Source organism: Leucoraja erinacea, chromosome 17 (genome assembly GCF_028641065.1).
Source record: "Leucoraja erinacea ecotype New England chromosome 17, Leri_hhj_1, whole genome shotgun sequence".
NCBI lineage: Eukaryota > Metazoa > Chordata > Chondrichthyes > Rajiformes > Rajidae > Leucoraja > Leucoraja erinaceus.
In genome coordinates this window covers 39,611,058-39,630,959 of record NC_073393.1, presented here as the reverse complement: position 1 = coordinate 39,630,959, position 19,902 = coordinate 39,611,058, and the positions used below count along the sequence as shown (strand labels likewise).

The following is a 19,902-nucleotide window of genomic DNA, read 5'->3' as shown; positions in this document are numbered from 1 at the left end:
GGATGGTCACCCTGTTGGGAGTGTACTAAGGGCCCCCAAATAGTCAACGGGAATTAGAAGGACAAACATGCCAGGAGATTGCATGCAGATGTAGAACTAATACATTTGTCGAAGTAGGGGATTTAAACTTTAAATTCTAAATTGGGGCAAGGCCAACTTTGAAGGTATTAGACAGGAACTTACTCACGTTGATTGAAGCAGATCGTTTGAAGGAAAAGGAACATCAGGAAAGTGGGATGTTTATAAGTACATGAAGGGAAAAAAAGGGTAACCAGCAAGAGAATGGTACTGGTCAGGAATCAGTTCTGTGGAGTTGCAGGAGATGGGCAAGGTCTTCAGTGAGTATTTTTCCTCTGATTTTACTATGGAGAAAGATCTGAAGACTGGGGAACTTGGGGCAGTCAATGGAAGTGCCTTGAGGGCAGTCAGTATTACAGTTGAGGAGGTGCTGAGGGTCCTGACGTGCGTGAAGATAGACAAATCTCCCGGGCTTGATCAGATTTATCCGAGGACATTGTGGAAAACAAGAGAGGAAATTGCAAGTGCCTTCTGAGATTTATGAGTAGTCGTTAAATACCGGTGAGGTGCCAGGATATTGTTGGGTGTGCCCCTATTTATAGCAGTCACAAAATTTTGAGATTTTAAAAATCAAGTCTGCAATTTATTCCTTCAGATAAAGCATAAAAAGACACCTAATTCACTTTCATATCTTCAGTATTAAAAAGGTTATGGCCATTTTCATACTCTGAAATTAGCATCTTGTTCCCTATTGCTTTTCCATTGACTTAACACAAAAGCTGTGATCGAGGACAGTCAAAAGCCCATAACTTTCTTAAACATTAAGAGAACTGAATACAATTTTCAGTTATTAGAGATTGAAGCATTCTGAAACAAATATAAAACATCTTACTTGGATGACCTGAAATTAAAGCATATAATTACCTAATTGTAGCTAATTACAAAATTGACAGTTGTGACGGAAATAGTAAGAAACACCCAGACTGCCTTGAAAATTCAAAAATGTGGTATTCTCAAGATCAGAACTTTAATATTATTGTATTATATGCTGTAAGTCCGTAACGGATAGGTAAATAAATCACAATTTCCAGCAATAGACCAAGTCTTTATGGAGAAGATCAGTTGCTAGCCGGTACATTGGCATATCATAATCAGTAGCATCATCATACTCCTCAGATTGTAACCAATAAGCAACTCTGTACACCTTGTTTTTCCTCGACTTTTCAATTTTGGCATTGTAACCTACGTTTTTGCTCTTCAAACCACGCATGACATGCCTTTCTGCCCACTACTTTCCCATTAACAATGTCCTGTAGATTCAATTTCTTAAGACAAGGATATATTTTTTAAATAGCCTAAGTATCCAAATAACAAACTAATCCCATTCACACAAGAATTCACAATTTAATATGATTTTTAAATCTCACTGTCATGAATGTATATGCCAGATGGAAAGAATTTAATGTTTAATTCCCATAAATTAATCCAGAAACATCCTCCCAAAATATAATCAAACTTATTGATTTTTGCACAATACATGTGACTCAAACTGGTGTGAATATTTAGTTTAAAAATAATCATCATGGAGAGAGAATAACACAATATAGACAATTTAGATGGCTTATGACATTGTCCAAAAAAAAGTGCATTTTAATCGATTGGAATGTTTGCATTTGCAGTGAATTTGAACTCCATATCGTCAGGATAAACACTGCCGGTTCTTATGGAGCCCAAACAACATTTTCGCAACATAAAATTAGATTAAAGCCATCCCATGAAGCAAGATTACATGTTTTGTCCCGTGCATCCCAGAGTACTTAAGGAAGTAGCTCCAGAAATAGTGGATGCATTAGTAATAATCTTTCAAAACTCTTTAGATTCTGGAGTAGTTCCTGAAGATTGGCGGGTAGCAAACGTAACCCCACTTTTAAGAAGGGAGGGAGAGAGAAAATGGGGAATTACAGACCAGTTAGTCTAACATCGGTAGTGGGGAAACTGCTAGAGTCAGTTATTAAAGATGGGATAGCAGCACATTTGGAAAGTGGTGAAATCATTGGACAAAGTCAGCATGGATTTACGAAAGGTAAATCATGTCTGACGAATCTTATAGAATTTTTCGAGGATGTAACTAGTAGCGTGGATAGGGGAGAACCAGTGGATGTGGTGTATCTGGACTTCCAGAAGGCTTTCGACAAGGTCCCACATAAAAAATTAGTATACAAACTTAAAGCACAAGGCATTGGGGTTTCAGTATTGATGTGGATAGAGAACTGGCTGGCAAACAGGAAGCAAAGAGTAGGAGTAAACGGGTCCTTTTCACAATGGCAGGCAGTGACTAGTGGGGTACCCCAAGGCTCAGTACTGGGACCCCAGCTATTTACAATATATATTAATGATCTGGATGAGGGAATTGAAGGCAATATCTCCAAGTTTGCGGATGACACTAAGCTGGGGGGCAGTGTTAGCTGTGAGGAGGTTGCTAGGAGACTGCAGGGTGACTTGGATAGGCTGGGTGAGTGGGCAAATGTTTGGCAGATGCAGTATAATGTGGATAAATGTGAGGTTATCCATTTTGGTGGCAAAAACAGGAAAGCAGACTATTATCTAAATGGTGGCCGAATGGGAAAGGGGGAGATGCAGCGAGACCTGGGTGTCATGGTACACCAGTCATTGAAGGTAGGCATGCAGGTGCAGCAGGCAGTAAAGAAAGCGAATGGTATGTTAGCTTTCATTGCAAAAGGATTTGAGTTTAGGAGCAGAGAGGTTCTACTGCAGTTGTACAGGGTCTTGGTGAGACCACACCTGGAGTATTGCGTACAGTTTTGGTCTCCAAATCTGAGGAAGGACATTATTGCCATAGAGGGAGTGCAGAGACGGTTCACCAGACTGATTCCTGGGATGTCAGGACTGTCTTATGAAGAAAGACTGGATAGACTTGGTTTATACTCTCTAGAATTTAGAAGATTGAGAGGGGATCTTATAGAAACTTACAAAATTCTTAAGGGGTTGGACAGGCTAGATGCAGGAAGATTGTTCCCGATGTTAGGGAAGTCCAGGACAAGGGGTCACAGCTTAAGGATAAGGGGGAAATCCTTTAAAACCGAGATGAGAAGAACTTTTTTCACGCAGAGAGTGGTGAATCTCTGGAACTCTCTGCCACAAAGGGTAGTTGAGGCCACTTCATTGGCTATATTTAAGAGGGAGTTAGATGTGGCCCTTGTGGCTAAGGGGATCAGGGGGTATGGAGAGAAGGCAGGTACGGGATACTGAGTTGGATGATCAGCCATGATCATATTTTAATGGCGGTGCAGGCTCGAAGGGCCGAATGGCCTACTCCTGCACCTAATTTCTATGTTTCTATGTTCTTGCGATCTATAACGTTGAGGGCGTTCGAAGTTGCCCTTTATTTTAATCTAATTATTAAATTGTCTAGCGATTATGTAAAAAGAAACAAACGGGAAAGGTAGTCCTATCGATTTTTCTTCAGCAGCTAGCAGCCCGAGGAAATCCCTCTCCGACAGGCAGTACAAAACTGGATTTTAATCCCATGAGAACCACAGGCCAATGAGCCTAACATCTGTGGTTGGAAAGTTACTAGAGAGTAGTCTCAGGGATAAGCTATACATGCATTTAGATGGACAAGGGCTGATTAAGGACACTCAGCACAGTTTTGTTTGTGGAACATTGTCTCGTGAATCTGAATTTTTTGAAGATGTAACCAAAAAGGTTGATGAGGGCAGAGCTGCAAATGTTGTTTATATTAATTTCAGAAACGGTTTGAAACGGTTCTGCATGATAGACTGCTCTGAAAATTTAGATTGTACAGGATCCAAGGAGAGATAGCTGACTGGATGGAAAGCTGGCGCATGGAAAGAAGCAGAGGGTGATGGTAAAAGGTTGCTTTTCAGACTTGATAGCCTGTGACTAGTGGTGTACCTCGGTGTTCAACACTGGACCCATTGGTACTATAATTTGGATGCGAACCTACAAGGCAGATGACACAAACGTGAGTGGTACTGTGTTTAGTGCAGATGGTTATCAAAAATTGCAGCAGGATCTTCATCCATTGGGCTGAACAATGTTTAATGGAATTTAATACAGAGAAATGCGAGGTGTTGGATTTTGGAAAGTCCAACAAAGGCAGGACCTACATAATAAAGGGCATAGTTCATGAGAGCGTTGTAGAGCAATCGGATCTAGGAGTGCGGGTACATAATTCCTTGAAAGTAGCATCACAAAAGACTTTTGGCACATTGGCCTTCATCAGTCAGTATTAAGTATAGAACTTGAGAGATAATAGGACAGTTGTATAAGACATTGATGAGGCTACATTTAGAGTATTGTGTGCAGTTTTGGTCGCCATGTTATTGGAAAGATGTTGTGTAGCTGGAAAGGGCACAGAGAAGATTTACGAGGATGTTGCCAGGACTTGAGAGCCTGAGGTATAGGAAGAGGTAGAGCAGACTTGAACTTTATAGAACCCGAAGGGTAACCTTCTTTACACACTTGGTGGTAGGTGCATGGAATTACCTGCCAGAGGAGGTAGTTGAGGCAGGTATTATATGTTTAAGAGGCATTTTAGGTACCTGGATAGGATAGGTTTAGAGGGTTATGGGCTAAGCGTAGGCAGGTGGGCCCAGTGTAGATGGGACATGTTGGTCAATGTGTGCAAGTTGTGCCGAAGGGCTCGTTTCCACGTTGTATGACTAATGGTACGTATTAGAAGCTGATTTTATTGTTGAATCCAATTTAGCAAAGAAAACCATTTGAAAAGTAAAAGGGTTTCAAGGTCAGCTTATTGTCACATGTACCGATTAAGGTACAGTGAAATTTGAATTCCCATTCAAACTTGACATCGAGAAGAAATGTTAAGTGCCTGTCCCACTTTCACGACCTAATTCACAATCTTTTTTACTTGTGGACAATTTTCATCATGTTGAAAAAAACGCCCCGACCTACTTGATGCCACGAGGACCTACGACTAGCATCGCAACCTACCTATGACCTCCTACGACCTCGTGACGACCATGCTGCGAGTATGTCAAGGGCAAACTCGGCAGAGGTCGTGAATTAGGTTGTGAACGTGGGACAGGCCCTTAAGTGTTCAGCCTGTTTGGAAGCTTGTAGAACAAAAGTGTCCACTAAACAGCATCGGTTGTAGAAATTCTTGTAATCCTGAGAGATGGCACACTTTCGACTGTTTTGTAGTTTATTAGATCAAGCTATAACAGTCCATGCTCTTTGAAGATGAGATAAATTTCTAAAATTCCTTGCTCTGCATGCAATTTTAAACTTGAACTTGGGTGTACAGATTCTGATTCGCCCAAATGGCAATAGTGAATAATGTTTATGTTTTTGGACCTTGCGCTGAGGTGCACACACCATTTCATTTGGTTGGATTTAATAATTTTGCCTTTGCTTCTAATTAATTACGTCCCAAATATCATTTCAGAGCACTGACATCAAAGCTGGTGCATTCCTTTATTGGAACAAATACATGCCTCGGTGGAGAACTATGGATTCAGTAAGTACTATATTTTATTTTTAATATTATGCTAAGCTGTGACCTTCCATAGTTTTCAAGCATATGATTGTACATTCCATGATGTTGATTAGAAACTTGGATGGAAAATCTCCTGGGTTTATTAACGAAAGATTGGTGCTCCAACTATCTATCTATACATAACTAAAACTCTGATCTTGTTATCTTCCGGTTTGTGCAGTTTTTCTAATTGAGCAAAAATGGTATGCGATAGCGCTACGATTTTTCACCAGCTCAGTCACCGTTCTCCTGTGCTGCGAGTGCAACAAATTTTGTTCCGATCAGTGGCATATTGTAAAAGTTAGTGAAGTTTAAAAAATCCTAAAAAGCATGTGCACAGATCCATCTCCTCTCCTGCCAGTCAACGGAGTGCGGATTAGTCTTTTCTCCTGTCCCTCCCCGGGACGGTCCGTCCTTCCTTTACTGGAGCTGAGGGACGCTCTCGATGGCCGGTGGAAGTCTCCAACTGGTCCCCCCCCCCCCCCCCCCCCCCCTCGTTACAAGGACAGGATCCCCCTTGTCCTCACCTTCCACCCTACCAGCCGTCACATACAACAGATAATCCTCTGATTTTTTTTGCCACCTCTAACGGGATCCCACCACTGGCCACATCTTCCCATCTCTTCCCCTTTCGGCTTTCCGCAGAGACCGTTCCCTCTAACTCCCTGGTCAATTTGTCCCCTCCCACCCAAACCGCCCCCTCACCTGGTACTTTCCCTTGCAACCGCAGGAAATGCTACACTTGTCGCTTTACCTCCCCCTTCGACTACAACCAAGCAGTCTTTCCAGGTGAGGCAGAGGTTCACCTGCACCTCCTCCAACTTCATCTATTGCATCCGCTGCTCTAGGTGTCAACTGCTCTACATCGGTGAGACCAAGCGCAGGCTTGGCGATAACTTTGCCCAACACCTCCGCACAGTCCGCATTAACCAACCCGATCTCCCGGTGGCTTAGCAATTCAACTCCCACTCCCATTCCGAATCTGACCTTTCTGTCCTGCGCCTCCTCCATGGCCAGAGTGAGTCCCACCGTAAATTGGACGAGCAGCACTTCATATTTCGCTTGGGCAGTTTACACCCCAGTGGTATGAACATTGATCTACAATTTCTGGGAGCCCTTGTTTTCTCCCGCCGTCCCCTTCCCAGCACTCCCACAGCTTATTGTCTCGCCTCTTCCTTTCTTCTTCCCACCCACATCAGTCTGAAAAAGGGTCTCGACCCGAAAGGTCGCCTATTCCTTCGCTCCATAGATGCTGCCTCACCCGCTGAGTTTCTCCAGCATTTTTGTCTACCTTTGGTTTTTCCAGCATCTGCACTTCTTTCTAAAAAATTCGTCTCGATGTAACTTTATCAGAATTTTGTTTCTTTTATATGTCCCAGACACCATTACTGATATCTTCTTATGCTAGATTCCTTTTTCTTCCCTGAATAGCAGATTATTTCATTGTAATACTCTGGTTCACTCCTCTATGTTTCTGCACCTGGTGATGACTCTCACCTTCATAGAGGCCCTGTTTTGAGCTGCTGGGTCTGTTCCATCTCTCAAATTTAGTATGATTGTAGTGCCATACAATTGGGGAAAAAAAAATTAGTGTTCTCTATTTGAAGGCAGAACTTTGTCTTCACAATGATGAAGTAGTGGTCACTTCTACCAATGCTGTCCTGAACCTTTGCACCTGTGCCAGGTTGATTGGTGAGGGCAAGATCTTAATGGTGAACTTAATGGATGGTGATTTTTTTTTTTAAATGTTATGTCATTCATAAAATACATGGCAGAACATTAGAATTAATCTTCATTCTTCACTATTGAATTATTCCTGATCATTAACAAGAGTAGGAATTATTTGTTTCGTATTCTGGGGATAAGATTTACATGCATTTGGAGAAACTGGGGTTGATTAGGGATAGTCGGCATAATTTTGTGTGTGGGAGATCGTGTGACGAATTTGATTCCATTTATTGAAGAAGTAACTAAGAAGATACTTGAGAGCAGGGCCGTAGACATAGTTTATTTGGATTATCAGTAAAGCCTTTAAGGTTCTGCATGGACTCATGCTGTGGGAGTTTAGATTGCATGGGATCGAGGGAGAGATAAATGGATACTGAATTGGCTTGATGGTAAGAAGCAGAGGGTGATGGTGGAAGCTTATTTATCGGACTGGTGGCCTGTGACTAATGGTGTCAGTGGATCGGTGCTGGGACAATTGCTGTTTGTCTTCTATATCTACAATTTGGATGGGAATATACAAGGCCCAATTGGTAAGTGTGCAGATTACATTCAAATAGGGAGTATCAGAGACAGTGAAGATGTTTATCAAGAATTACTGGGATATTTTTTGATCAGCTGGGCAGGTGGGTCTAGGAATTGTGACTGGAGTTTAACAAATTAAGTCGAGTATGAGGTGTTATATTTTGGGAAATCGAACCAGGGCAGACCATTCGTGGTGAACAGTGGAGCCCTGTTGACCTTTGTCGAGCAGAGGAATCTAGGAGTACAAGTACATATTTCCTTGAAAGTGGTGTCGTAGGTAAATAGGTTGGTGAAAAGGGCTTTTGGTTTGTTTTTTCATGTTGGGAAAAAAAGGATGGTGCTGGACTATGGCAGCATATTGCAAGTGTTTTGAGCTTAAGTGAAAAGAAAAAGTAGTCCATTTTAATGAATTAGCACTGTTGTGATCTACCGATGGCAAGGAAATCCCCTCCAGCAATGGAAATACTTACTGCCTGCACAAACGCTGAGTTCAGTTTCTGGAACAGCCACGGAGAGCTCCATTGCGCCAGGAAATGTGGTCATTGGGGCGGCCTCCAAGTAAGAAGGAAACGCAGGAGATTACAAGCTCCCCTCCCCAGAATCTTATGTATAGCCCTTGGGAAATAAGATTGAGGACAAGGGCAAGATTGCATTACCAGAGGGACATGAGAGAATGCTTTTACATTTAATTATTATTGAATGTATCGCAATTATGTATTGCATTTAAGGGTGTGCCAGCCGCCACAAGTAAGAATTTAATTGTTATGTCAGTTTATATGACAATGAAACACTTGAATTGAGCATAGAAGTTGGGACGTTACATTAGTGGTACAAGACATTGGTGAGGCTGCACTTGGAGTATTGTGTTCAGTTCTTGTCGCCCTGCTATAGGAAAGAGGCCATTAAGCTGGAAAGGGTGCATAGAAGATTATTGAGAATCTTGCCAGGGCATGAGGACCTGAACTATACGGAGAGAAGTTGGGCAGGCTGGGACTTCATTCCTTGCAGCGTAAGAAGTTGAGGGGTAATCTTATAGATGTGTATAAAATCTTAAGGAGAATAGATAGGGTACAGAATATGTGTAGAATGCTTTCCCTGGGAAGGGGAATCGAGATTTATAGAGAAAAGGGCAAAAATGTAATAGGAACCTGAGGGGCAACTTTTTCACACACAAGCTGGTGGACATATGGAACAAGCTACCAGAGGAGGTAGTTGAACTGGGCACTATCATGTCATTTAAAATACATTTGGATAGGAAAGGATTGAGGCCAAATGTGAGAAAATTGAATTAGCTTAGATGGGGCATCTTGGTCAGCATGGATGAATTGGGCCATAGAGCCTGTTTCTGCATTGTATGATTCTAAGCATTAATTTAAATTATACTTTGCGTAGAACTTAAAACAGTGGCACAGCTCAAAGCCATTGACCTTGGGTCTGTCTGTGTGGACTGTGTACGTTTCTCTGTATCCTGCGTTTTCACGAGGTTCTTTCACAAGCAGCAAGTGTTGGCTGCTCCGCCTGTACACGACACCATCGACGTTGACACGGTAGAAGCGGGTTCCTTAGACGGGCCGACAACGAAACCTAGACGGAATGTCCCACAGCAGTCTGCAAACGGACGACGTGGCCCTGCAATAGCGGTTTCAGCGGTTTGCTGGACTTGTCATAGGATTGTTTCTGGATGTTGTGTTTCTCCTGGATGCGCTTCTGGACCGCGGCTGGCTTAAACACCTGTGGCACCAGCTTCCGCTGGGCAAATTGGTATCATAGGTTGTGTTGTCCTCGACATCAGGCGTTATGCTGATGAGCCCAGGACCCCGTCTCTGGAGATGTTTCTGAGGTTTAAAAGGTCCAGATACACATCTGACTTGGCAAGGTGGGAGCGTTCCATTAGTTGTTTTGCGCTCCTTACGGCCCGTTCAGCGAGCCCGTTACTTTGAGGGTATTCAGGGCTGCTTGTGACATGGTGGAAGTTCCATTGGTTGGCAAAGTGTTTGAATGCGTGACTGGTAAATTGTCTTCCGTTGTCAGTTTGCAGGCGGACTGGTGTGCCGAATGTGGAAAAGTGTCTGTAGCTTTTGAAAGACCATTTCAGATGTGATGGTGGGCAGTAAATCGAGTTCGAGCCAGTTAGAGTAGGAGTCAATTAGGACTAGGTAGTGTTTACCGTGCCATTCGAAAATGTCTGTTGCCAGCAGTCCAAGTGGGGGTTGTTGTAGCAGAGGCTGCTTCTGTTGGTGTGGTGCCAAACTGTTGCAGATGGGACAGGAAGCTGTTCTGTCCCGTATGTACTTGGCCATACCGGGCCAGTAGAACGTGCTCTGTGCGTGGGCCAACGTGGCATCGGTCCCTGGGTGACCGTTGTGTGCCTCTTTGTAGTATTCATCTTGTAAGGATGAAGGAATCACGACTTTGTGACCTTTAACTATGACACCGTCCTGTATTACCAGCTCATCGTGGACTAGGAAGAACGCCTGCACCTCCAGTGGTGGCGCTGAATTGTCTGTCTGCGATAAAAAGCCGGCGGAGCTCATCTTCGATTCTGACATCGGGGAACGATGAAGGCGTTAGTTCGAATCCCACTTCTGACACCATGTAAATTATTATGTTACACAGGTCTGGAGTTTAAAGTCATCTTTAATTGTAACACATAGTATAGCGGTACAGCAGGTTGTTAGTTATAATTCATCACTACCGCTTCCAAGACTACTTAATGTAGGAAGTGGGTGTTAATATAAAGCATACAGTAAGGTGGGGTTAGTGATGCTACTCTACTATCAGAGTGGTGAATCTGTGGAATTCTCTGCCACATAAGGTAGTTGAGGCCAGTTCATTGGCTATATTTAAGAGTGAGTTAGATGTGGCCCTTGTGGCTAAAGGGATCAGGGGGTATGGAGAGAAGGCAGGGATGGGATACTGAGTTGGATGATCAGCCATGATCATATTGAATGGCGGTGCCGGCTCGAAGGGCAGAATGGCCTACTCCTGCACCTATTATGTTTCTATGTTTACTATGATTGGTTCACATGCAATAACCAATCTACAATTGCTACAACATTAATAACAGAAAGAAAAAAGACAGATCACCTGTCTTTGATCTTAGCATGAAATTTTGATTAGTCATTCACACGCAGAAACAGGCCTTTCAGCCCAAAGTCCATGCCAACCCAAACCGTCACCTATTCTTTTTCTCCAGAGATGCTGCCTGACTTGCTGAGTTACTTCAGTATTTTGTCTACCTTCAGTGTAAACCAGCATATGGAGTTCCTTCATACAAAATATAAAAATGATAATGGGTCAAAAGAAAATATTATTAGAGGCCTCTGTGGTGCACAAGAAAGATCTCTATTCCTCTTGATTAATTATCAATAAATAAGGAACAGCAATAATTATTAATTAAGGAACTGAACTATATGGAATTTGAGGGAGAACCCGGTCAGGAGCTTATCCACTTTTAAATTGCATGAAAGATATGGTATAAAGCGGTGGATGTGGATCTCAAATGGTGTAAAGTTAAGTAGTTCTGGAGGCACATGATCAGATTGGTTCAAAGGTTAAAGAATTTACAACAAGTCACATTGCTATTTTCCTTGATGTTGCAATTGAAGCTCAATTTTTGCTACCTGACATCTTGCTGATATTTTTTGTACAATAATGTGTGTTAGAGGCAAAATGGATGCAGACTTAATTGTTAAGCAGTTGGTGTCAACAATTCTGACATGGTGACAACATAAACATGAAAGACACCTGAAAGCCCAACCTATTCATGATGTCATTTGACAGAATTCAGAACAAGAGAGTATGGTTCTAAGCTTGTTCTTGAAAGTTGAAGATAAGGAGGTGATAACATTTTCTGGTAAGTCAGTAGCTTTAACAGTCCACAATGTTTGTGAATATATGATTCTGACATTTACTTGAAATATTTTTGGTACTGTCTTATAGAACATACAACAGTACAGCAAAGGGGACCCTTGAAAACACAATCCCTGTGATAAACGATGATAGTTTACACTAATCTCAAATGTTTGCACAAAGTCTTTATCCCTCCATCCCGTACCAGTGTGTGTGCTTGCCAGGGTCCCTTTCTGAAGCCCCTGTCCCATTTACGTAAGTTGAGGCGCGACGGTACCGCGAGAGCCACTCGCGTCTTCATGCGACCGCACAGCATGAAGTCTGGAGCGCGTGACGTCATTTGAAGATGGACACAAAATGCTGGAGTAACTCAGTGGGACCGGCAACATCTCTGGAGTGAAGGAATGGGTGATGTTTCGGGTCGAGACTCTTCTTCAGTCTGAAAGACTGAATTAAGGTTAGGTCGGTGGATATTAGGGCAGGTGGATTGTGGCTTTTAAGAGGCTTTTGGGTAGGCACATGCATATGCATGGAATAGAGGGACAGATCGTGCGGACAGATGCGACTGGTTTATCATGTTTGACAATGACATCATGAGCCGAAAGCTCCTGCACTGTACTAACCCTCTACGAGGTAATTATTGACTACCACTGAGGCATGAATGCCACTTGTCTGAATGTTAAGTAGGTTTTGCTGCATGCAGGCATGGTTGCTTCTTATGACGAGTTAGAAATTGAATTAAGCATAACGCAATCTTCAGCAAACGTCCTTACTTCTGATCTTGTGGCTGTTTCTTCCCACATCCAAAAGACATCCAGTTGGCTACTGTTCATAGCCCCTCTGTGTGGCAGAAGAAAGTGGACTTGATTGGCATGCAAGGATGAATGTTGCAAAGCTACTGGGGAAAGGGAAGGGCAAAGATGAATGGGACTGGTGTGATTAAGTGAGCTGGCAAAATGTAGGAAAAAGGAATTGCAGATGTTGGTTTATACCAGAGATAGACACACAATGCTGGAGTAACATAGCATCATCTCGGGAGAAAATGGAAGATGATGTTTTGGGTCGAGACCCTCCTTCAGACTGATTGTAGGGGAGAGAACCTCCTCCATTAAATGTTGATTAACCAGTTCCACAGTTTGTAATGATCACACCATCCCCAGCCAATAATCGGCCTATCAGGGAACCACCCTGCCAGAGGTCAGTTGTTGCCGGCCCTAATTGATCCTGGTCTTTTCTTGCTTTCAGTCTCTTGCTTTCAGTCTCTGCATTTCTCCAGAGAGGCTGCCCAATCCGCTGAGTAACTCTAGCATTTTGTGCCTATCTTGAGTGAGCTGATAGGGGCCCATTGAGCAAAAAAGTCTCCTTCGATACTGTAATGTCAGAATCAGTCTTAAAAGCCTTTGTTAGATTCAAAATGTTGGCCCGCCTAGACCTTTGTAATTAGATCTGAACATCTGAAGATGAGTCCTGAAACAAAACGATAAGTATGTCCTCCAGCGTTGTCTGACCCACTGAGTTACTCCAGCATTTTGTGTTTTGTGAAGATTCTAGCATATACAGTTCCTTGTGTCTGCTTCAATTAATTACTGGTTACTTTTGTCACGTACTGAGATACTGTGGAAAACTAATTGTTTTAATTGATCAAAATCTCATTCATAGAAGGCCAACATATCATTGCCTTTTTAGCTGCTTGTTACACATACATATTTGCTTTCATTGAAAAACAGACCCGATATTTTTAATTGTCAAAAAGCCTTGATCTGTCGCCATTTAAATAATATACAATTTTTTCACCATGGTGGTTGACTTTATACTTATACCATATGTATTTTCCTATTCATTCAACTGACAAAAACATACTTAAATCAATTCGATGTCCACCACAACTCTCAATCCCATTTGAGTTGTGTCATTCACATATTTTCAGTTCCCTCATCCAAATTGGTTGGATTATTCAGTTTTGATCAACCTGTGTCAATAAATCCTGGACCATCGTAACATATATGCGTACGTATAGTTGTGAATGTTGTTCATTAAATAAATACAGTACTGATGCTCCATATTAAGAGCATTGATTTGCCGTTAAAATGAATTATGTAATAACGTGTCAACGGCAGCAGTGACAATCAAACACTGCGGTTTTAATGTTTCACGTGTTCACAATTTAATTAATCCATCTTTATGGATTAAAACAAATAATGGGAATTAAAACACACTTGATTGCATTCCGTTATCAAACACAGTTAATGTTCGCTCTGAAGACATTTCCAGGACAATAGGGTCAGGGAGGGGGTTGTGTGTATATCAGTGCGGGTGGATAGATGGCGGGTGGGGGGGGGGGGTTAGAAGGCAGTCGGTGCAGAATGGATGGATTGAGGCAGGTGAATTAGTACGTGTTGGTTGGAGTAGGTAAAATTGTGAGGGGAGAGCACGGGGGATGTCAGTGGTGTTGAATGGGGGGGTTCAGTACGGGATGGATGGGGGGGAGACAAAAGTGCTGGAGAAACTCAGCGGGTGAAGCAGCATCTGTGGAGCGAAGGAAATAGGCAACGTTTCGGGTCGAGACTTTTCTTCAGACTGTTTCCCCCCCCCCATTCTTCTTGAATGGAAGGATCAGTACAGGATGGATGGGGGGGGGGGGGGGGGTGGGGGGAGGTCAGCACAGGATGAATTGGGGGGGGTCAGTTCAGTGTGGATTGGAGAGTCTGTGCAGGATGAATGGGAGATCACTACAGGATGAATGAGGGGAAGGTGCAGGGCAAATGGAGGGTGTGTCAGTACGGGATGAATGCGTGGATCAGTACAGGATGGATGGCGGTTCAGTACAGGATGGATGGAGGAGAAGTGCAGGATGGATGGGGGGGGGAGGGTGGCAGGAGAATCAATGCAAAGTGGATAGGGTGATCAGCACACGCCGAGGCCTCCCCCTCTCGGCGTGGGGGAGGGTTTGTATTGAAAGCGCCGTTAGCGGATTTGCAAGTGGTGGCCGCTATCGGGGGGCGGGAGGAGGAGGAGATGGAGCCTGTCAGTTGCTCCGACCCTTCCTCACCCCGCACCTAGTATCTTTCCCACGCAACATAGCCGTCACTGCCGACACAAAACGTTGCGTTCCTTTTCTCCAGAGATGCTGCCTGGCCCGTGGAGTTACTACAGTTTTTTGTGTCTGTCTTCGGTACAAACCAGTATCTGGTTGCTAAACCGGGCAAAATGACTCGGTGTTTAGGTTGCCCGGCGGCGCTTTGAGTGGTCAGTGGCACCCTGGTAACCGTTAATTTCGAGCCCTGATTTAGTCCTTTGGTCACTAATTAGAGACAGGGGATCAGAAGATAATAGAGGTATGTTACAATACTTACCTTCAGCGACGCTGCAATTCTGCCACTAGCCGTGTGCTCGATTTTGGCGCTTTTGAGGGGGGAGGGGAGGGGGGGGCTAAAATGCGTTTTTTTTCCTACCTTGTCCTGGATTCCTGGATTATATTTGGTTGGAGTGCAAGCTTTTGCTGAAGAATCGTTTCCGACGGGCGTTCTGTGTATTTTTTTTTAAAGTTCAGCACTGGAGTAATTTTAAAATCAGCTTCTAAAGCTGCCAACGCCGACAACAGGGATTGATTTCACGTACGGGACAGGTAAACGAAAGCCGTTTATTTTATGTATAAAAGTGCTCCTTAAGATGCCTTTAATTCACATTTTAAGTTGCGAAACGGTGATTTTTTCCCCCATACGAACCGGCGGTATTTTTCATGCTGATACGGGTTTAAATTCCCTGCAACTGCAACGTTCCAAATGGTCGCGTTCCAGAAAAACCCACTCGCGATGATTTAAATGGCCATTAATTTACAGGTATTAAACATTAAATTGTTTCCATTTGGCCTATAAATCCATGACAATGAGATTTAAAAATTATGTTAATGTGAATTCTTGTGTGAATGTTATTTGGGCACTTAGGCTATTTAAAAATGTTAATCTATTCTTAAGAAATTGATTGATGTTTAGATCTAGTAATTGAATTTTGTATTAGCTACAATTAGGAAACTAACTAATTATATGCTTCAATTTCAAGTCATCTAAGTAAGATTGTTTCATATTTGTTTCAGAATGCTTCAATCTATAATAACTGAAAATTTCTTTCAGTTCTCTTAATTTTTAAGAAAGTTATGGGCTTTTGACTGTCCTCGATCACAACTTTTTTAATACTGAAGATATGAAAATGAATTGGGTGTCAAATTAAATTTTTTATGCTTTATCTGATGGGATAAATTACAGACTTGATTTTTTAAATCTCAAAATTTTGTAAACGTTAGATAATCGATACACACCCATGAATCACCAGAAGACATTCAATGCCGTCGAAAGATAAATCTTCCAAACACAGTCTCTTGATTAACAGCTTTTTTTATTGTAGTAGTAAAAACAGTAAGATATTCATCCAAACTTCTTGTATACATTGGCTTGCAAAAGTATTCATACCCCTTGAACTTTTCCACATTTTGTCACGTTACAACCACAAACGTAAATGTATTTTATTGGGATTTTATGTGATAGACCAACACAAAGTGGCGCATAATTGTGAAGTGGAAGGAAAATGATACATGGTTTTCAATTTTTTTTACAAATAAAAAAACTGAAGCCACTGTAAGTACATTTTAATTCAATTGTGGTCATGCTCGTGCAAGGTTGAAATTTGTGACCTCTCCCCCATGCTGCTTCAAGCTAGACTAACTACTGGGGAGTCTGCGCGAGTATCCCAACCGCAGACACGCCTCGGACTACGTAAAAATCCCACCCACATAATTACAGGCAGATAAAATTTAACGGTAACGAGTTATAGTTAAAACATACTGAGTTAAGCTAAATGGCTACTACTACAACTGGCTCTCTCATCTATTCTGCTACTTTCACCCTCAGTAATTTCATAGATCCAAGTTGTGGTTGTCTAATCGCATCGATATTTTCTTGTATCCTGTTATCACATCCTATATAATGGAGAGAGTCATATGGCAAGGAAAAACACCTTTCGCCCCAACCAGTTTGTGCCGATCAAGATGCCTATCTAAGCTAGTCTCATTTGCTTGCATTTGACCCATATCCCTCTAAACCTTTCCTATCCATGTACTTGCCCAAATGTCTTTTAAATGCTGTAATTGCACCTGCCTCGACTATTTCCATTGATAGCTTGTTCCAAATGCCACCACCGTGTGTGCGTGTGTTAAATGGAGACACTTTTTTGAGGGTAATGGAATTTGATAAGAAAGGAAAATAAAGAGAAACCAATTGGTTGACAGATTGCAACGTTTTGTGAGATGGGGAAGAGGACTCGGTGGGAGGAATTTACCTACCAAGCAGCTGCGGCTCGCCTGCAGTCCGTCTGTCTTTTTTTTTGTTTTCATTTGTCTTGTTGGACGTATGTTTTAGTTTATTTTTAGTTGTGTATGTGTGGGGGGCGGGGGAAACTTGTTTTAGTCTCTTCCTTTCGGGTGGTGGGGGGATGCGACCTTTTCTTTGTCGTGTCTCCGTCTGCGTTGAGTCCTAATCGCGGAGTTGGCGGCCTCCAACTTGAACCGATCTCGTGGCTCCCAAGGCAGAGCCAGGACTCGCCATCGCGAGGCTGGCCGACTTCGGGGCTGTAGTGGCGCTGCGGTGGCGGTCCGACTTTGGAGCCTCGGAAGCTTCGGCCACGGGCCCAGTGGACGACAACATCGGGAGCTCGCAGGTCCCAGGTTGGTGACCGATTCTCCGGAGCCTCCGCAACAACAGCTTAGTCCGCTGGACTGAAGGGTGGCAGCTTCGTCCACCCCGGACAGCGGAGTTTGAACCGGCCCGTTCGCGGAGCTCGGATTCGGCCGCGGGAGTTACCATCACCCGGCGGGGTCCCAGCGTCGAAAGCCTGGATCGCCTCAACGCAGAGGGAGAACAAGGAAGGACGAGACAAGGACTTTAAGACTTTTGCCTTCCATCACAGTGAGGAGGTTCCTGATAGACTCACTGTGGTGGATGTTAAACTGTGTTCAATGCGTGTTCTGTTATTCTCTGTCATGACTGCAAGGTATGTAATTTCGTTCAAACTAACAAGTTTGAATGACAATATAGGATACTTTATACTTTATACTTTTTTTGGTGTTGAGCACATGGAGAGGGAATAAAACTGGGTAATGGAGAGCTGGAGGCGAGGTCTAGGAAGGAAATATGTGTGCTAGAAGTCTTAGGTTAATCGGAAGGGGAGAGGGAGAGGGGGGGGGGGGGGGGTGAGTAGTTGACCTGACAAACAGGAAGCAACATGTGAGGCTGGGAAAACACATCTTGGACCCACAGACTCTCAGCATAGGTGCACCGCAAGGCTACGTACTTTCCCCTCTCCTTTACTCTCTCTACACCAACAACTGCACCTCTGTCAAGCCTCTCAATTTTGCGGACGACACAACCCTGATTAGACTGATCCAGGATGGAGAGGACTTCGCCATCACAAAGGAAGTGACACAGCTGGCGTCCTGGTGCCTTCGTAACAACCTGGAGCTCAATGCTCTTAAGACAGTGGAATTGATAGTAGACTTTAGGAGAGCTCCCTCCCCCCACACCATCAACACCAGTCACATCTATGGAGCCCTTTAAGTTCCTTGGAACCATTATCTCCAAGGACCTTAAATGGGGTGCCACCATTGACTCCACAGTCAAAAAGGCTCATCAGAGGATGTACCTCCTGCGGCAGCTGAGGAAACACAATCTGCCACAGGCAATGATGGTCCAATTCCATATGGCCATCGTAGAGTCTGTCCTCGCCTTCTCCATCATGGTCTGGTTTGGCTCAGCCACCAAGCACGACATCCAGAGGCTGCAGCGAATCATTCGATCGACTGAGAAGGTTGTCGGCTGCAACTTTCTTTCTCCCCCCCGAGTGGGTAAGAGTCACTTCCCTCTGGAAGGCAACTCCGGACTGTCAAAGCCGCCACAGCCAGACATAAAAACAGCTTTTTTTCCCCGAGCAGTCGCTCTACTCAATAACCAAAAGTCTGTAGCCTCTGGTATTTTATTTAATTCATATGTTTAAACTATAATATTTTATTCTTAATGTTTTATGTTTTATTCTTAATGGTTTACTATATGTCGTGTTGTTACTTGCGAGCGGAGCACCAAGGCAAATTCCTTGTATGCATACGTACTTGGCCAATAAACTTATTCATTCATTCAGCAAATTGGAGAACTGAATGTTCATGTCGAAGATGGACACAGTGCTGGAGTAACTCAGTGGGTCAGGCCGCATCTCTGGAGAAAAAGATGTATTGGGTCAAAACCCTTCTACAGACTGTTTTCTGACTATCGCAGCACTTTGTGTCTATCTTCGGTATAAATCAGCATTTGCAGTTCCTTCCTACGTGGAATGCTCATGTTGATGATATTAGACTACTGAGGCAAAGGCCAAATGAAGGGACCTGTTCATTTTGGGTGTCAGAGTTTAAATGGAGAAGGGGATTAGGAGGGAGGGATAGATCAGCCATGATTGAATGGCGGAGTAGACCTGATGAGCCACAAGGCCATATTCTACTCCTATCTCTTATGATGATTTCCTCTGCAGCTGCTGCTAAACTTGCTGTTTCTCCGGCAGATTCTTTGTTCCTCCAGATTCCAGCATCTAGTATTTTATGTCTGCATGAACCAAAGTATTTGTTTAATTGCTCTGACATTTCCTTGTTCTGCTTGCTAATTCTCCTGTTTCTGACAGTAAGGGACACGCATTCTTTCAGTTTTCTTTTTACATGGTTTTTATAGTCCTGTTTTTATGTTCTGTGAAAGTTTACTCTTGTATTCTATTTTCGCTCTGAATTGATTTCTGTCTTTTTTGTCTATTTTTGACTGAATTCTAAACAACGCCCAGTTATCAGACTTGCTACTTTTACTGGAATCTTTGGGTCTTTTTGAAATCTAATACTCTCTTTTACTTCCTCTGCTACCCGTAGTTGTCTTTATTTCCTCTGTGTTGTACCAGGAAGGTTTGTGAAACTATGACAGTTCCTGAATTAATTCCTTAAACTTTGGAACCATGGTATTGACTTTATAAAGCTGCAAACTTAATTTAGTGATGAAAACATTGCAATAGATCTTGGAGATTGAATTGATAAAACTTTACATATTGGTTCACATTTATGTCTGTGTTAGGTAATTTGCATTGTATGGGACTTAAAAAAAATTAATATTCAGACGTATGTCATTCTGATTAAATATTTACAATGTTCACAGTTGTGGCTAATT

At 42.9% G+C, this 19,902-nt stretch overlaps 1 protein-coding gene across 1 annotated transcript in view; it reads left to right on the top strand.

Moving 5' to 3' along the window:
• ankrd11 (ankyrin repeat domain 11) overlaps positions 1-19,902 on the top strand; it is a 155,196-nt gene that overhangs the window by 35,230 nt on the left and 100,064 nt on the right. Inside the window, 1 exon segment of the mRNA XM_055649022.1 lies at positions 5,471-5,542. The gene's annotated coding sequence lies outside the window, so the exon portion shown is untranslated.